Source organism: Suricata suricatta, chromosome 4 (assembly GCF_006229205.1).
Source record: "Suricata suricatta isolate VVHF042 chromosome 4, meerkat_22Aug2017_6uvM2_HiC, whole genome shotgun sequence".
Classification (NCBI taxonomy): Eukaryota; Metazoa; Chordata; class Mammalia; order Carnivora; family Herpestidae; genus Suricata; species Suricata suricatta.
The window spans coordinates 103,658,757-103,674,699 of NC_043703.1; positions in this window are offsets into that span (position 1 = coordinate 103,658,757).

A 15,943-nucleotide genomic window follows, 5' to 3' on the forward strand; every position below is an offset into this window, starting at 1 on the left:
AGGCTTGCTCAAGTTTGAGAACACCGTTGTTGAGTTTTAATATTCTCTTTGACATCTCCGTTAATTTTTACAGCTAGTCTTCCAATCCCACTGCACAAGCAGGACATTTATTCTAAGCATACATTTGTTACTGAACTCCATGATTAAAAAGAAGATTGACTATCATGTAGTTATCATGAAAAAGTTACAGGAGAAGAGGGAGAAAAGTTGCATATTAGTTCCCAATTGTTTTAAAGAAATCTCTCATGAAAATGGAAGGATTCTCATTATGAAAAGAAAATTCAAGCTGTATTAGTTCATGAAGTTTTGTGGTTTGGGCACGACATCTTCATATTCTCCCCTGGGTCATCCCTACCCCTCCCTTTTCTCTCCTTCTTTCCCTCTATGCTTCCCTCCCTCATTATAGAACTGTTGTGAGGTATCTTAGAATTTGTACTCTGAAAGTTCATTTCTTTCTGTGGCAAATAATCATCATAAGTAGTACCAGGGTTTTTTTGTTTTAGAAGCGAATCAAGAAATTTCCCCTAGATAGAAATAGTACTTAAGATCTCTAAATGGTGTAATAGAAACTATCAGTGCTTTGTATAAGAATACAAGGTACTGTGGGGGCACCTGGGTGGCTCACTTGGCTAAATGTCTGACTCTTGATTTTAGCTCAGGTCATGATCTCATGGTTTGTGAGTTCAAGCCCCACACTGGGCTCTGCATAGACAGCACAGAGCCTGCCTGGGCTTCTCTCTCCCTCTCTCTCTCTGCCCCTCCTGCTCATGATCTCTACTTCTGTCTCAAAATAAAAAAATAAACTTAAAAAAAAAGTACAAGGTACTGTGGTATTTGTGTTGGGGTGCAAGGAGATCTGATTATTATATTTAAGAAAGAAAACTAACTTTTTATTTCCTACTATTATAAAATATTTTTCTTTTTCTTTTCACATTTTACAGATATTTAAATTTAGAGTTTATTTTTTTCAGACAGCAGGGATGTTTCCCATTTGCAAAGAAATAGAGCTTAATGATTTACTAAGCTGTGTGATACTCAGTTGGGATGTGGACAAGGACAGCCAAAGTTTCTAGTGGGTTACTATTATAAAACAAGATTTCATTTTTTTCCATTGCCACTCAAAGTGGAGGCTTCATTGTATCTCCTGTGCAGACTAGAGTGGTTGACTTATACACTTTCCCCCAAGAATGCCATCCAAATTTCATTCTTTGAACGATTAAAGCGAAGAAGAAGCCCAGAAAAGCAAAAATACATCTAGATGGCCTTCATGTTTGTCCTGGGTGCTTTTTTTTTTTTTTTTTTTGTGCACTGATTATTTTCTAGGTAATTCAGATGAAGCTGCTGTTACTCACCTGTTAACATTGTGAGTCATTCCTCCTGCGAGAGAGAAGAAGATAGTTCAGGCTTCCACTGCCTCCTCTCTGGCCAGATTCCCTAGCAGCAGAGCCTGAGACCAGGATGCCTCGCTGAAGAGAAAGGGTCTGAGGAAGCCGGGTAGGGTGTGTGGTGTGAGCTGGAGTCTAGTTTCCGCTTGCCCTGCAAAGTTGATGTCCCTTAAGATGAAGGAGCTGGCTTTCGTATCCCCCATTTCAGACAGTTCTTGTGTGAGCTTGATAGTGGAGGGTTCTTTAACCTCTCCAATGAAGTGGATTATCAAGGTAGAGGACAATTCTGCAGAAAGGGGGGCAGCCAAGGGCTTTAGCAGCCAACACTCCCAACAGCTGGGGGATGGCTGCCCGCTGGGAAAGGAGTTTTGCAGGAAGACCAACAGCATTCACTTTTAGTTTTTGTCTCATCTTTTCAGTTCATGCTTTGTTCTGTGTCCATCAGGCCATCATTCTGTTCAGAAACTACCAAAGACTCTTCACTGTCTAGAGAACACGTTCCCATTTTTCCATTGCTCCCAACTTTTTTGGTAAAGTTTCTTTCTTTCTTTTATTTTTTTAAATTTTTATTTAAAAAGATTTTTAATGTCTTTTATTTATTTTTGAGAGACAGAGAGAGACAGCAGGAGCAGGGGAGGGTCAGAGAGAGAGGGAGACATAGAATCTGAAGAAGACTCCAGGCTCTGAGCTAGCTGTCAGTACAGAGCCCAACGCTAGACTCAAACCCACAAACCGTGAGATCATGGCTTGAGCTGAAGCCAGACGCTTAACCTACTGAGCCATCCAGGTGCCTCTAAATCTTTATTTTTGAGAGAGAGAGAGCGAGAGAGCGAGAGAGCGCGCGCGAGCGCGAGCGTGTGAGAGAGAGCGCGTGAGCGAGCACAACTGGGGCAGGGGCAGAATCTAAAGCAGGCTCCAGGCTTCCAGCTGTCAGCACAGAACCTGACATACTGGGCTGACTCATGAGCAGTGAGATCATGACCTGAGCTGAGTTTGGATGCTGAGCCACTCTGGTGCCCTGCGACTTTTTTATTTCCAATCTTTCTCTCACTGTTCCTGCTGCTCTCCCTAAGTAAGCAAACCACCTCGTCCTGCATATATTTCACAAATATCTTCCATTCCTCTTACCAGACATACTTCTTTGATCATTCATTCATCTCAAATGCTTTCTTCCTCATGCCTTGAACTTAGAGTCAACAGAGTAATAATTAAGTTCCCACTAGAATACATTTTTGCTTGGGTAAGTTATTAATTTTGAATGTCGGTGTTCTTCACCTCTATGAGGGGCTGTTTAGGTCTTAGCTGAAATGAGATGTTGCATTTTAAAGCTTTATAAAATTATCTCTATGGTACTCACTTGTAAAGGGGTCTACTCACAAAGACACTATGCTCCTTTTATTCTATGAACTTTCCTGTAGAAGATTCTTCACACTCTTTGTGTCAACTGTTTAGTATTTATCATAACTACACTTGACGTTTGAGGCAGCATTAACTTTGGGCACACCATCTTAAGTAGACTGTAAGCTTCCCAAAGGCAGGTACCACTGTGTAACCATCTTCCAAAATGGCTAATATAAGCGGTCTTCATGGAGGTTTGTAAATTAACTTACTTATCAATGACAACATGTATCTGTAGAAGGAAAGAGAGTTTTAAGCCTATATGATTACAGTTAAAAAATCCAGGTAAGTTTAGGTTTATGGTTAAAACAGAAACTTAGAAGCTAATGGTGATATATAATGCACAGTGATCAAAAAATTCACTGGGCAGGGAACTTTTTATGGAATCAAGGGACCTCTCATCCAAATATATGTAAGAAATAAATGGTTGTAGTAACCAGTACATTAGCCAAGAAGTCATCTCCCAGTTACTTGCTTTCTTTACTTTTTATTAAGTTAAAGCCAAGTAAAATATACCTTTTAAAACATTTTCATTTTCCTTAGAAACTTTGAGTATTATAAAGTCTTCTCAAGAATCAAATATTTAATTAGGATATCTGATTGGAACTATGTGTCAAAATGATGAGAGTCACTAGGTTAATTATAAAAGGCAATGTTATTAAGAATTATTATTTGTTATGTTCTTCATGGCTGGAGTTTATTTTTTAAGTGCATTCCATAATGCCCCAAGGGTATTTGTAGACCAAACTTCTTAGCAAGTCTGGCTTTCATGATTTCACTGCATGCACTCGGCTTGTGCAAGTGGCTATTGAACACCAGCCAAGATGATTCACTTTTTGTCATAAGACGGAGCTTACTTTCAATATGGTTCTATCTTGAGATATCTGTGTTCTGCTACTAGTTAAATACCAGTGACATATAAGGTAGTAAGCATTCATTGAACACTTTAAAGTAAGTAGTTTGGGACTGTTTAAAAATCAGGAAGTTGGGATCATGATAAAAAAAATAAAAGTGGATCATGTCACTCTACCTCCTGCCTAAAACTCTGAGTACAGATAGGAGGGAGAAAAAGAAATTGTGAAAGACCTAGAGGAATGTCCAATTAGCCTGTTTATTTCTACCATAATTGTAATTGGTCTCTTTTGAAAACAATCCATGGTTTATGTGTGTCTCTCAACTGAAACTTAGAAGATGAGAAAAGATAGGATATTTGGAATGTCATATACAGAGGAGCATTTCTGTCAAACACATTATTGAAGCTGGAAAAAAAATGCAATTGAAACAAAGAACACCTGCTACTTAAACTCATTTAAAAAAACATAATATTCTTTACTTGCTGACTGGAAATACTGTATTTTCAGAGAAGAGAAAGTGCTAATCTAAATGGGAGAAAAATGTAATGATTCTCTATGCAATGGTATGAAATAAGAAATATTTTAAATTGGGTATTTTAGTTTGTGGAGGGGTAGGCATTTTGTATAGAAATGGTTTTGCTCGTCAGGTGGTGAATATTTTTCACAAATTGCAGTAAAGAGAATAAAATCGGCTTGTCACTAAAGATTTTTTTTTATTGACATCTTTAGCTTGTCTTCATGCCAGTAATTAAGTTGCTAATTATGTGTTTCTGTTACTGTGGTCATGCTTTTATTACATAATTGCTTCAAGTATTGCTCAAATCACTAACAATATTTATTTAACCTTTTTGTGCATTAGATAAATTTTAATATATAAAAGCTTTGGAACGAGTTCATTGACTCTGTTTTGATTAGCAAAATCAAAGGAATTCTAACCTTTCTTACAGTTACATGGGTTGGGTCATATTTTCAATGGGATTGCTGATAATTATTAATTCAAGCAATAGCAATCATTGAGAGACCAACTAAAAGGGAAGAGAAAAAAAATACAAAGAAAAGTTTTTAAAAACCCAGTGTCCATTCTAGAAAAATAAAATGATCTTTCTTAAGGTAATTGGAAATATAAAATTAATAATTTGATCCTTATGATGTGCTCATATTTTTCCAAAAATATATTTGATTAAATTGTGGGTAATTCAGTTACCAAGCTTCTCCTCCCCTTTTGAATGGAGGTGTAATTTTTCTCAGTGTTTCAATGTATTCATGATTTTTTCTCATTTGTTTATTTTATGCAAACCATAAGAGACATTTTTCTCAGTGAAGATTGCCTCTTTATTTTATTTTGAAATATTTGTATATTTGTTTCATTAAATGAGATAATGCTTTTTCTTATTAACATAATTTCCAGTACATTAAACATATTTCTCCACAGACAGAGGAGAGGAATCAAATTAAATGACAGCTAAATCACTTGCAGCAATTTCAACTGTTAAAAGAAATAAGTGTCTCTGTTTTCTTTGTGATCACAAGATGTGCTGTAAAGGGAAATGAAATGCTAAAGAAAAAAGGGAAAACATAAAGAAATAATGACTGACTTATTGCAGTAATACCATGGAGAGAAGAAAAATTCACTACAAATAAAAGGAAAAGTAATATAGTGGATTTGAAAGTTACCAAAATTCATTTCTTATTGATGAGTTCAGTGGAAGCCTAATACTAAGTAAACTGATGAAAAAAAATCAATGCAATAAACTATGAATGATGAAAGTTGAAATAAATACTTTGCGTATGGAGGACCATTATTCTAAATGTCTTTAATTTTTTAATAATTCATGTCTTTATGTTTATAAAAAAGGAATTATTGCTTGGTGGACTCGAAATGCATGTAAAAAGCATCTGCTAGAGGCCCATATGTAGTAATAAGTTGAATGATTTTGGTGACCTTATGATTTTACTATCATATTCTGCCTTTGACAAAAGTACGTTCGGGGGAGGTGAACCTCACTTTTAAAAATGGTGCTGACAAATCATACTGGTGCATTTATACAGCATACTTTACTCTGTCATGGATAAACTACTTTCCTAAGAGACAATTAATTTTTGGACCATGGAAAGAACACAACTCAGACTGTCTATGAGTGTATATGGTATATGCTTATGAATATTTTGGGGGACAGCACTGGCAATTTTGACAAAATTCAGCACTGCCACACACATGCATATGCATACATGTATATGCGTGTGTGTATTTTTTTTTATGCTAGTAAAGTTGTTCAAATCAGGCATACAGCCTACCTGGTTCTGTGTTTTTGTAGGTGGGCTTATGCATTCATTTTCTCTCTTCACACATCATTAAAAAAATAACTAGTTAATTTAATCAGTTCAATCAGAAGGCAGTCAATTCAGTATGGGGAAAAAAATCACTTGAGCCACTTTTACTGAATTGATTCTGTCTGCATTAACCCAATATAGTTGATCTTGAAGCCCTCTCTTCTCAAATTTGTGTCTCTCTCCTCTTCCTTTTCTCCAGTCAGTTTGTACCCTGACCCTTCACCCTCCCTCTTTCCCTTTTGCCCTGTCCCCCCACTTTTGGCTTGTTTTCTCCTTTCCTCTAACATGTTAGGAGGCCTCATCCATATGCCCCCTGTTCTCATTCACCCTCCTCTCTCCCACTTCACCACCACACACAGTTTCTCTTTCTCTTTTTCTCTTCTTCTCTTTCTCTCTCTCTTTTTTTTCTTGTAATTACAGAGACTTGAAACTATTGCTTTTTAAAAAACATCTGGCTGCCAGTCTAGAATGTAACTCTTAAGGTAATGTGGTTTTTCCACTTTAGAAACCCCTTCATACTAAAGATTCTTGGGTCCCCACTCAGTGTAAACTTGAAGATCATCTCCAGGATTATTTTCTTCTCACTACGGTACCTTGTGGATGTGTGGGTGTGAGCTGCAAGTTGCAGTTTTCTAAGGAGTAGGAGAGAGCTGACACGCAAGGGAGGGGAAGGAGGCAATGTTACTGTTCAGGACTTCTTTTGTGTGCGCACTTCGGAAATACTTCTCCTTATCTTTCATTCAGAATGCAGAGGATAAGGCAAAAGTGCAGGCCACAACTGAGAGATTTTGAATTATGCATTAAGCTGATAATGCCCCAGGATGCAAGCTTATGTCAATAAATAACTAGGCTGGTAGGAGGAAGGAGGTCCCTTGACTTGTGTGGAGGGCACCACATAGGGAGAGAATAGAGGAGACCTAGGTGAAGGGTGAGAGGGAGTTCACATACTTTAGCTTGCCCTTATGAGGAAGTAAGAAGAGTAAGTTAATATTGAAATTACTGCCTAATGCTTATTTGTTTTTAAATTGATTTAGCCAAGATAACAAACTCTCCAGCATGGGCCCTAAGTGCCCAAGTTTGCATTTGGGGTAGGGTTAGCCCTACTGTGGAACCTTTTGTAAAGAAATTCTGTCTAGGGGAGAAATTAATTTGAATCCTTTAATGGGACCTATAAATTCTTTAAAACAAGATTTTTCACGATGAAATTTGGCAAAATACATAACAGGACACTCCGGGTTTTGTTTTACCGGGTATCTTTTCCTTATTAATATGTAGTAGGAAAGCAGTAGAAGTTAGGCTAGTGGAAGGAGCAGAAGGATTAAAAGAATGCTATGAATTATCTCCCTGGCCCGTGATACGGCACTGCCCAATGCTGATGAAAACTAAGTCTTTAATATTTGCACTGCTTCTCCTGCTTTAGTCAAATGCATCAATGAGTGTGACCATTTTCTAGTATGAGAAATTAATCGTGGTGCAGGGACACACACACACACACACACACATATACACACATTTAAAAACATATTTCGTTTATCTTCCAAGAAAATGGAAAATGTCCAGGGTGGGGACACTAGTCGATTAACAGCTGAATCTCTGCCTTTTTTATCTCACAACAAAAAAAAAAAAAAAGAGAGAGAAAAAATTACACATATATTTCATCATTTTCCTAGTTTTAGACAGCAATTTGAAGCCCCTCGTTCTGCAATCAGAAGACTGTGCTTAGACTCTGCAGCAGTGAATGCATTTGGTCAATTCTATAGGCACACATGGATAAATACACACCAACAAATTAAAAATGAATTTGGGAAGACACCCATCTCCTCAGAGAGTCATATCAAGCAGTGTTTAAATTAAATAATTTGCAGAGTGTGGGGAATAAAGCCTTTGTAGCAGTATCTGGAGGTTATCTTCCCTTGGGAAATTCCTGTCATTTAGTCCAATCTGGTGCATGCCAGTGAGACAGACATTCATGCATACGCACACTGGTAGATAGATTTTATTTCACATCTAAATTACATTTATTTCTTTAGGTTATCTGCAATTTTGTATTAATGTCCAGCCAAAGAAAGGTGAACCTTTTGTGAAGGGTTTAGGTCATTAAGATCCAAACAAAGGATGGGAAAGGTTGTTAGTGAGTAGAAATAAGGGAAGGCGTACTTCTCCTGGCATAAAGCCAGTTATCCCGCAGCTCCTGGGGGAGCATGGCTGTGATGGGGAGTAGGTTTCAGCTCGGGTCAGTGTTTGATTTTGCTCCCAGCCCATTGACTGATGGCAAGCAAAGAGGAGAGATGGCTGTGATGAGGTAATGTGAGTGAGCAAACCGCACATAGCAGAAATTAGTTGATTTCTTGCTACTTGTCCTACTCAACCAATATGAAATCTGAACTTGATGTTAAGTAGAAGTTTTCCTGGTTAGAACCTTATGCCATACTTCTATTTATAACTCATTTCTCTATCGTTGGATGTATTCATAGCCTAATCAGCACACCTGTCCTGTGGAGAACTCAAGGCCAATCACAACACGGGTGGTGAAAGATGTTAAGAGGAGGAGGGAGAGGACGAAAGAGGGAGAAAGAAGGTACCTAACTATATTATCTATGTACAATGAAATTTTTAAATCCTGGGTATGAAAATAGAGGTATTTTTAAGAGCAAATGTTTTTCTCAGGGCTAAGATTATCTTTGTACCCCTTAGACTCCCACTTTAATCCCTTACAAAATATTCTTGCAAATTACTGGAAGCCTGTATAGAAACCATGAGTTAGGGCAAAATTCCTGGTGACTCCTGCATTCTGGCTCCCCTCTGTTTCTTTGACAAATTACTGGTATAGTATTTTTCCAGGACTTCCAAAAAAAAAAAAAATGCCAGACTGGGTGGCCTAAATAACAGAGACTTATTTTCTCACAATTTTGGAGGCTGAAAGTCTGAGACTGAGGTTGGTTAGCAGGGTTGATTTCTTCTGAGACTTCTTTCCTTGGCTTGCCAATCTCCATCTTCTCCCCATGTCTTCACACAGTTGTCCCTCTGCATGTGCTTGTGTCTGGTGTCTCTTTGTGTCCAAACTTCCTCTTCCTATAAGGACACCAGTGCCATTTTAACGTAATCATTTCCTTAAAGACATTATCTCCAAATATGATTACATTCTGAGGGGGTTAAGAGTTTAACATACAAATTAGGGAGTACAAAATTCAGCCTACAACAACTGGTCTTTCAAAATATTTGGTAGAATAATTTTTCCATCCATTTCAGCTAGCTTACTTAGAGATTCATTCCCCTAACTTTCATTCTCTTCTGCATGTTTATTTAGGACTGATTGAAGGTAATTTATTACAATTAATGTAGGTGGTTGTGTTTTGTTATTTTAAGAAGTGAGGGTTGGGGAAAGAGAAAAAAGCTTATTTAAGAAAACAAACAAACCTTGCCTGAATTTTCAAAAAGAGGAAGTCATCTTTTTTACCCTGCTAGAAAAGCATGGCAGCAGGGCAGACAGTTTTATCATGGAGACTAAAAGAACAGGTTTTCGAGTCAACTCCACATGCACTAACCCTGACCTTGAGCAAGTTGCTCAGCCACACTGTTCCCCTAATTGATTCTGCCTCTGTATATCTGTGGATAGAAGTAGGACAATTTCAAAGGGCTGCTGGGAGGATTAATTGAGATGATATGTGTAAAGTGCATGGCATGTTGCCTAACTCACAGTAAATGCTTATTATTGTCTGAATGTTTATGTCCTTCTCAAATTCATATGTTGAAGCCCTAATCCCAATGTGATGGTATTTGGAGGTGGGACCTTTGGAAAGTAATTGGGTTTTGATTAGATCAAGAGATTGAGACTCTCAGGCTAGTGTTAGTGCCCTTACAAGAAGAGAAAAAGATTTCTCTCTCATTGGGAGCACCACTAAGGAAAGACACAGATGGAAGGCAGCCTGGAAGAGGGGTCTCACCAGATATGGATTCTGCCCACACCTTGATTTTGGACTTATGAGCCTCCAGAACTATGAGAAATAAATTTCTGTTAATTAAGCCACTCAGTCTATAATCTGTTGTTATAGCAGCCCTAGCAGACTTAAGAGAGTGCTTAATAAATATTATTTACCGAAAAATAATAAGCACCACAGATACTTACAGAATGAATGCTATACTGTTCATGGGTCTTGACAAAATAATATGCACATACTGAATGTCCTCTGATTACAGGTTGTTAGAGGTGGAGCTGGGAACAAGTTCTTTTTCTGTTAGTTTAAGTGGACTTTGATAGACAGCTGGACTTATAAAATATAGAAAAAGGACAAGTAGGCTTTAATGTTACATCCTGTCCTCCAAAAATCCAAAGATACTTAGTCAAAAAGTAATGAGTCAGGGGGACAGTGGAAAAGAGGGGCTGGGGTCTCCTAACAGCCTGAGTGTCACCAAGAGCCTGGCTTGTTCTCCTCTGGGGAATTTCAGCCTGTTTTTGCAACACGAGTGGCACCCACCAGGTGTGTGTCCTCTGATCTCTCAGTGGGACAAGCCATCACACCCTCTCCTTGTCCACTGGACACAGTGACCCAGCCTGAGTCTGAGAGTCCCAGACACATCAGGGACCACAGGACACTTAAAACTGGCTGCCAGGCATAGGTTCCCTACAGTTCTTTGTAAAAGGTGTTGTTACCTGCCAAACACATTTTTGATTAAGTGAAGTGTTGCCAGCAATACTCAAAATGCTGTACTGTAATCAACTTACATCAGCCAGCACTTTACTTTTAAGGCCCTCAGGGCTCAGCTACTTTAGAAACAGTCTGGTAACTAAGGAAATATCTATTGTTTTAAAGTTGCATTTCTTTAAGGAGCCCTTGGCTTTAGAAAGGAGATTGTCCCATGAAAAGCTACTTCAAGACACAGCACTTAGTTTTGAGAGAATCTTGAGAAGTAGAAAGACACTTAGAATTGGTTATAAAAACAAGGTTTTGAAGCTATGTTAATCTGATTTTTATCGAGCATTTTCACAGGAGACACCATGCTAGTAGCCTCTTTATATATATATTTTTTACCTTATTTAATCTTCTCCATAATCCTATGAGATAGGTATATTATCTCTAGTTAACAGAAAAAAAGTGAAGGAAAAAAGGATTGCCAGGATTCAAGCTCATCTAGTTAGGTTATTTATCTGGGTTCCACTGCAACCAATGGCAGTGGTTCCTGCATTTGGATGATGATAGGAATCACCTGGACTTTTTGAAAAGAAACAATATTTTCTTACTGTACATAACTGTAAAAGCATGAAAATATAACACGAGATGATTTTTATAATTGTCAGTTGAGAAAGACCATTCTAAGGAACAGACAGAAAATCTCTGTATATTTAAATTATATAAAAAGTTAAAAGCCAAGTAGAGAGCTTTTAGAAAGTAGTAAGAAAAAGATCAAACAATACAAAAATGAGTATAGGATATAAACTGGAAGTTCATGGAAGAAATGAGAATGACTAATAAACATATTAAAGGAAGCTGAAAATAAAAATTAGAAATGAGATGTTTTTTAAAAATATGTTGAATTGGTAAACCTTTAAATTATGAAAATATTTAGCATAAATGAGCTGTGGAGAAATGGGTCCTTTTGTGCTTTTTGTCGGTAAGAGTAGAACAGGCTAAAGCTTTTGGAATGGCAGTTTTTCAGGATCTATTAAAATTTTTAATTCATGCATCCTTTATACAAAAATTCCATTTCTAGGAATCTATACTGCAAAAAAACCTGCCATGTAAATGAAGATACAGTATAAAGATGTCCATAGAAGCATTTTATTTTTCATATTTAAGACCATCATATATGTTAGGATAATAGTAAAAGCAAGGTAAATGCTAAAATATTTATGATGATTTATACTATGGAATACTACATAGCCATTAAACATATTAAGAAAAGTAGATAATTTTAGATCTAAATATAAATCAGAATAATATGAAGTGAGAAAGTCAATTTGTAGAACAGTATGTGTAGTCAAATTTTGATTATGAAAAATGCATACACAAAAGTGAATACATAAACTGTAAAGACCCATCAATATTTAATAGTAATTAACTATGATGGATAGCTGTTGAGGGCCTAGCAAGAACATTCTCTCATATTCTTACCAGTATTGATACAGAGTGTGTTGATTTTTGGCCATAAAAGTGTATATTGTTTTTACTTAAATTTTTATAAAATGACCCCCCTGAGTGATTGAAAATATTGACTTTAGAAAATATTACTGGCTTTTATATTGATAGATAAAAAAATATCTGCATGGATAAAAAATGGGCTTAGTCAGTGGCTTTATAGGTGGTGGGTTTTATTTCTCCTTTCATATTTTATTTGCCAGATATTCTGTAGTGAGTACTATGGTTCCACCCAAAATGTATTGAAAAGAAAATCCTAAGGATTGGGACCCCAGGGTCAGCATTTTATTAAGCTCTTGGGATAAGTCTGGCAGTTAGTTGGGTTTGAGAGTAACTGCCAAAGGCTTGCATCTCTAAAGGATTAAAGACAACAAGAAGCTTAGAATTTGAATATGCCTAGAAAGAGTGATTTCACTTAGATTTTGCTTGAAGATAAATTCTAGAGAACTTAATTGTTTCCTTCCCATTCATGAATACTGATTCAGCACTCCTTTTGGCTTCCAAATTCTCAGTGTACTGTGGTGATGCTATTACTTTGGTAAGTTTTCCACACTTTCTGAATATCCTATACCTCATGCTGCTATTTATATTAACTGCATATGGTCGATGCTCTAATTCCAGTGTCAACACTTCTGAGTATGTATTTAATTGTTTACAGAGTAAGCAGCGGGATGGTTTTAGAAAGCCTATAAGTGGTTTTCTACCTCTTCTTTTACCTCTTCTTTTACCTCTTCTTTTCTTTTTGTTTGGGATATGTTGCAGATATATTGGGATATATTATGCTCTTAGGAAAGAGACATGATTACATTTCATATATGAACTCCCTCCTTTTTCTATCTATTGTTGGAAAGGAAGGGCCAGATGTGTGTGTGTTTTTAAAAGAACCTTGAATTAATCTACATAACTTTGGACATTCATGTCTGCCTGCCATCATATCTCTCTGACACACTGGTATGCACACCAAATGTTTGTCCACTTAACAATGAGACACTTATTTTTGTATTCCCAGATTTCCTGGTATTTTCTTAGAATGCAGTTTCCTTCTGTATGAACTGTGGAATAGGATCAATTTTCCCATGTCTGCCCAATAATTCTATACTGACCCATTTTTGCCTTCTGTCTCTTGTGTGTTTCTTATTTTAGAGGTCAGGTTGTGGGTGAACTGTTCTATCTCCCATAGCTACTAAAACACAAATCTTTGGGAAAAAAATAGAAAATAGATATTTGTGGATTATCTGTATCTTGAAGGTCTTCACATTCCATATTTTGAAAGCTCAGTGATGCTAGAGTTCCCTCACCTTTTGGCCACAGTATATACCCCTGGCTAAGAGTCTCTTGCCACACACACAAACAGCTACAAGAATAGGAATTGTTATAAAATGGGGGAAGAAAGCTCTTCAATAATTAGGATTCATCTACAACTAGAGCATTTTATTAATTACACATTGTAATCACATGGATAGTCACAAAACCAATCGTGCAAGTCTGTATTTAGAGGTTTGTAGACAGAAGACTTAACGTAAACATAGAAACCTACTCAGCTGTAACCTGCAAAGAAGATAACAAGAAGGATTCTGTCCTCTGTATGATTTGTGAACAATGCTAAGTAAATATTCATCATTAATATATAATAACTGTTGCTTTTGGCAGTTCACTTTTCATTTAATTTGATAATGTGTCCAGTAAATGAAGTGGTACAGGCTACAGTGTTTTACCAACACAATTGCATATTTTCAATCATTGTTAAATGAAGGCAGCTCAAGGCAAAGCTTTAACCCCCACTAGTTTTGTGTGTGATAAAAAGAGAAGGCGCTATCAATCTTTATTGTCTGTCTCGCTTACTGTAATTGCATTCAATAGTCCACTGATTCTGTTGTCTGTGCTAATGTCAGGAACAGAGGAGAGCCAGATGCTCAGACTTGATCAGATGCATCCAGTGGCCACTTTGATAAGTTGGCAGCAAGTCGCTGGGTTTGATGATAAATTGTTAACGCTATAGATTATGAACAGCTGAACACTGCAAGTGCACATGGAGGAAACTTCTTACCTTGTTTTAAATCTGGCATCATGATGCTAGCTAAAGGGCATGTCATGTATTATTCAAATGCATCTTGCTCTGGAAACTTGCCAATGACTCATTGTATCCCTATGAATAGTAAAAGCAACAACAACAACAAAAATCCACAGTGATTTGAACATGACATTAATGGTCCCAGGATTATGAAAAGCATTTTAAAATACTGTTTAATCGTTTTGATTATCTAACTCAACAAGAAGAAGGCTTCTGACTTGTATTCACATTTAATCCATATTAAATCATGCTCTTTTTGGTCATTTCTGTTATATTAGCTGGTAATGAGGATGTTTTCTAAAAGCAAACTGGTTTTTCATTAGTTAAAACCCATGGCAATTTGCTTGTGAAGGGACATAAACTGGAGCTGCAGGGCGAGTAATGTGTTGAAATTTTTGCCAAGATTTTGTTTCACATAGATGTTGCTACCTCTAAGCGAGATGTGATATAGGCCATTTGTACAGAGTATACAACAGGTCTTATTTCTATTGGGCCTATGTGACAGTTGTAAAAGTTCATGTCATGGTTCTTAAGTCTTTGGACAACTATTAAAGTTGTTTAAAAAAGCCAAGAAGACCATGAACTGTATAACAGCCTCATACCAGGGAACACTGAGCTGTTGACCACATATTAAATGAAAAATCCTAAGTGCAACCAGGTGAATATTTCCTTACCATTGGAGGAATTGCTCTCGAAGTCTCTGATCATTTTGTGGTTCAGTTTCCCTAAAACAAACACATGTAAGAAATAGTGTTGGATTTCAGGATTGAGACAAGAAATGTCTCTTGCCCAACTGGTATGTTTCTCTTTTAGATAATGGAGATTTTGTAACCCTGTGAATTCCTTTTTGCCTGTGCTGCTAGGAAACTAAAAAAATCATTCATACTTACTTTTTGTTAAAAGTTCTTATGTAAATTCCAGCTAGTTAACATATAGTGTAATATTAGTTTCCGGTGTACAATTTAGTGATTCTACAATTATACTTGGTGCTTAACAGCAGTATACTTCTTAATCCCCATCACCTATTTAACCCATCCTACCACCTACCTCTCCTTTGGTAACTATTAGTTTGTTCTCTGTAGTTAAGAGTCTATTTCGTAGTGTGCCTTTCTCTTTTTTTCTATGCTCCTTTGTTTTGTTTCTTAAAATTCATACTCTGTTTTAAAGCTATATTTTCAGCTGTAATTATCTCTTCTATTTCTCCGTCATTCTTGTTACTTTACCTTGTCTGTTATTGGCAGGATGGGTATGTTAGGTAACTGGACAGCAGAGTAAAGAAGAGAGGGAATACACTTTACCATGAGGTTTTAAGGGCAGAGCCCTAAGACATTTTCTTTGTCACCAAAGTAAGGACCAAAGTTTCTAGTTATGACCAAAGTGGGATTCTAGCTGACATTGGAAAAGTAACTTCAATCTCTTCTGGGTCGGTTCCTCATCTTTAAAAAACAAAACAAAACAAAACAAAATGGATATAATAAAAGCATTTCATAAGATTCTGGTGAGGCTTAATTAACATAAAGTAAACATTGAATCCTCATTACCAACTATAATGACAATAATGTTTGTGTGAACTCTAGAAGTAAAGATAATACAGTACGACCCAAATGTTAGAATTTACTTCTCATGGCATTGGAAATTGAGTCCAAACCTTAAGGTAATCTCACACACAATTTGGTGTACTACAAGTTAGATCCTGTTTTAAACAAGATGATATATGATACTCTTGGTTCATTCATTCGATTATTTAAGAGATGTATTCTTCATTCATAA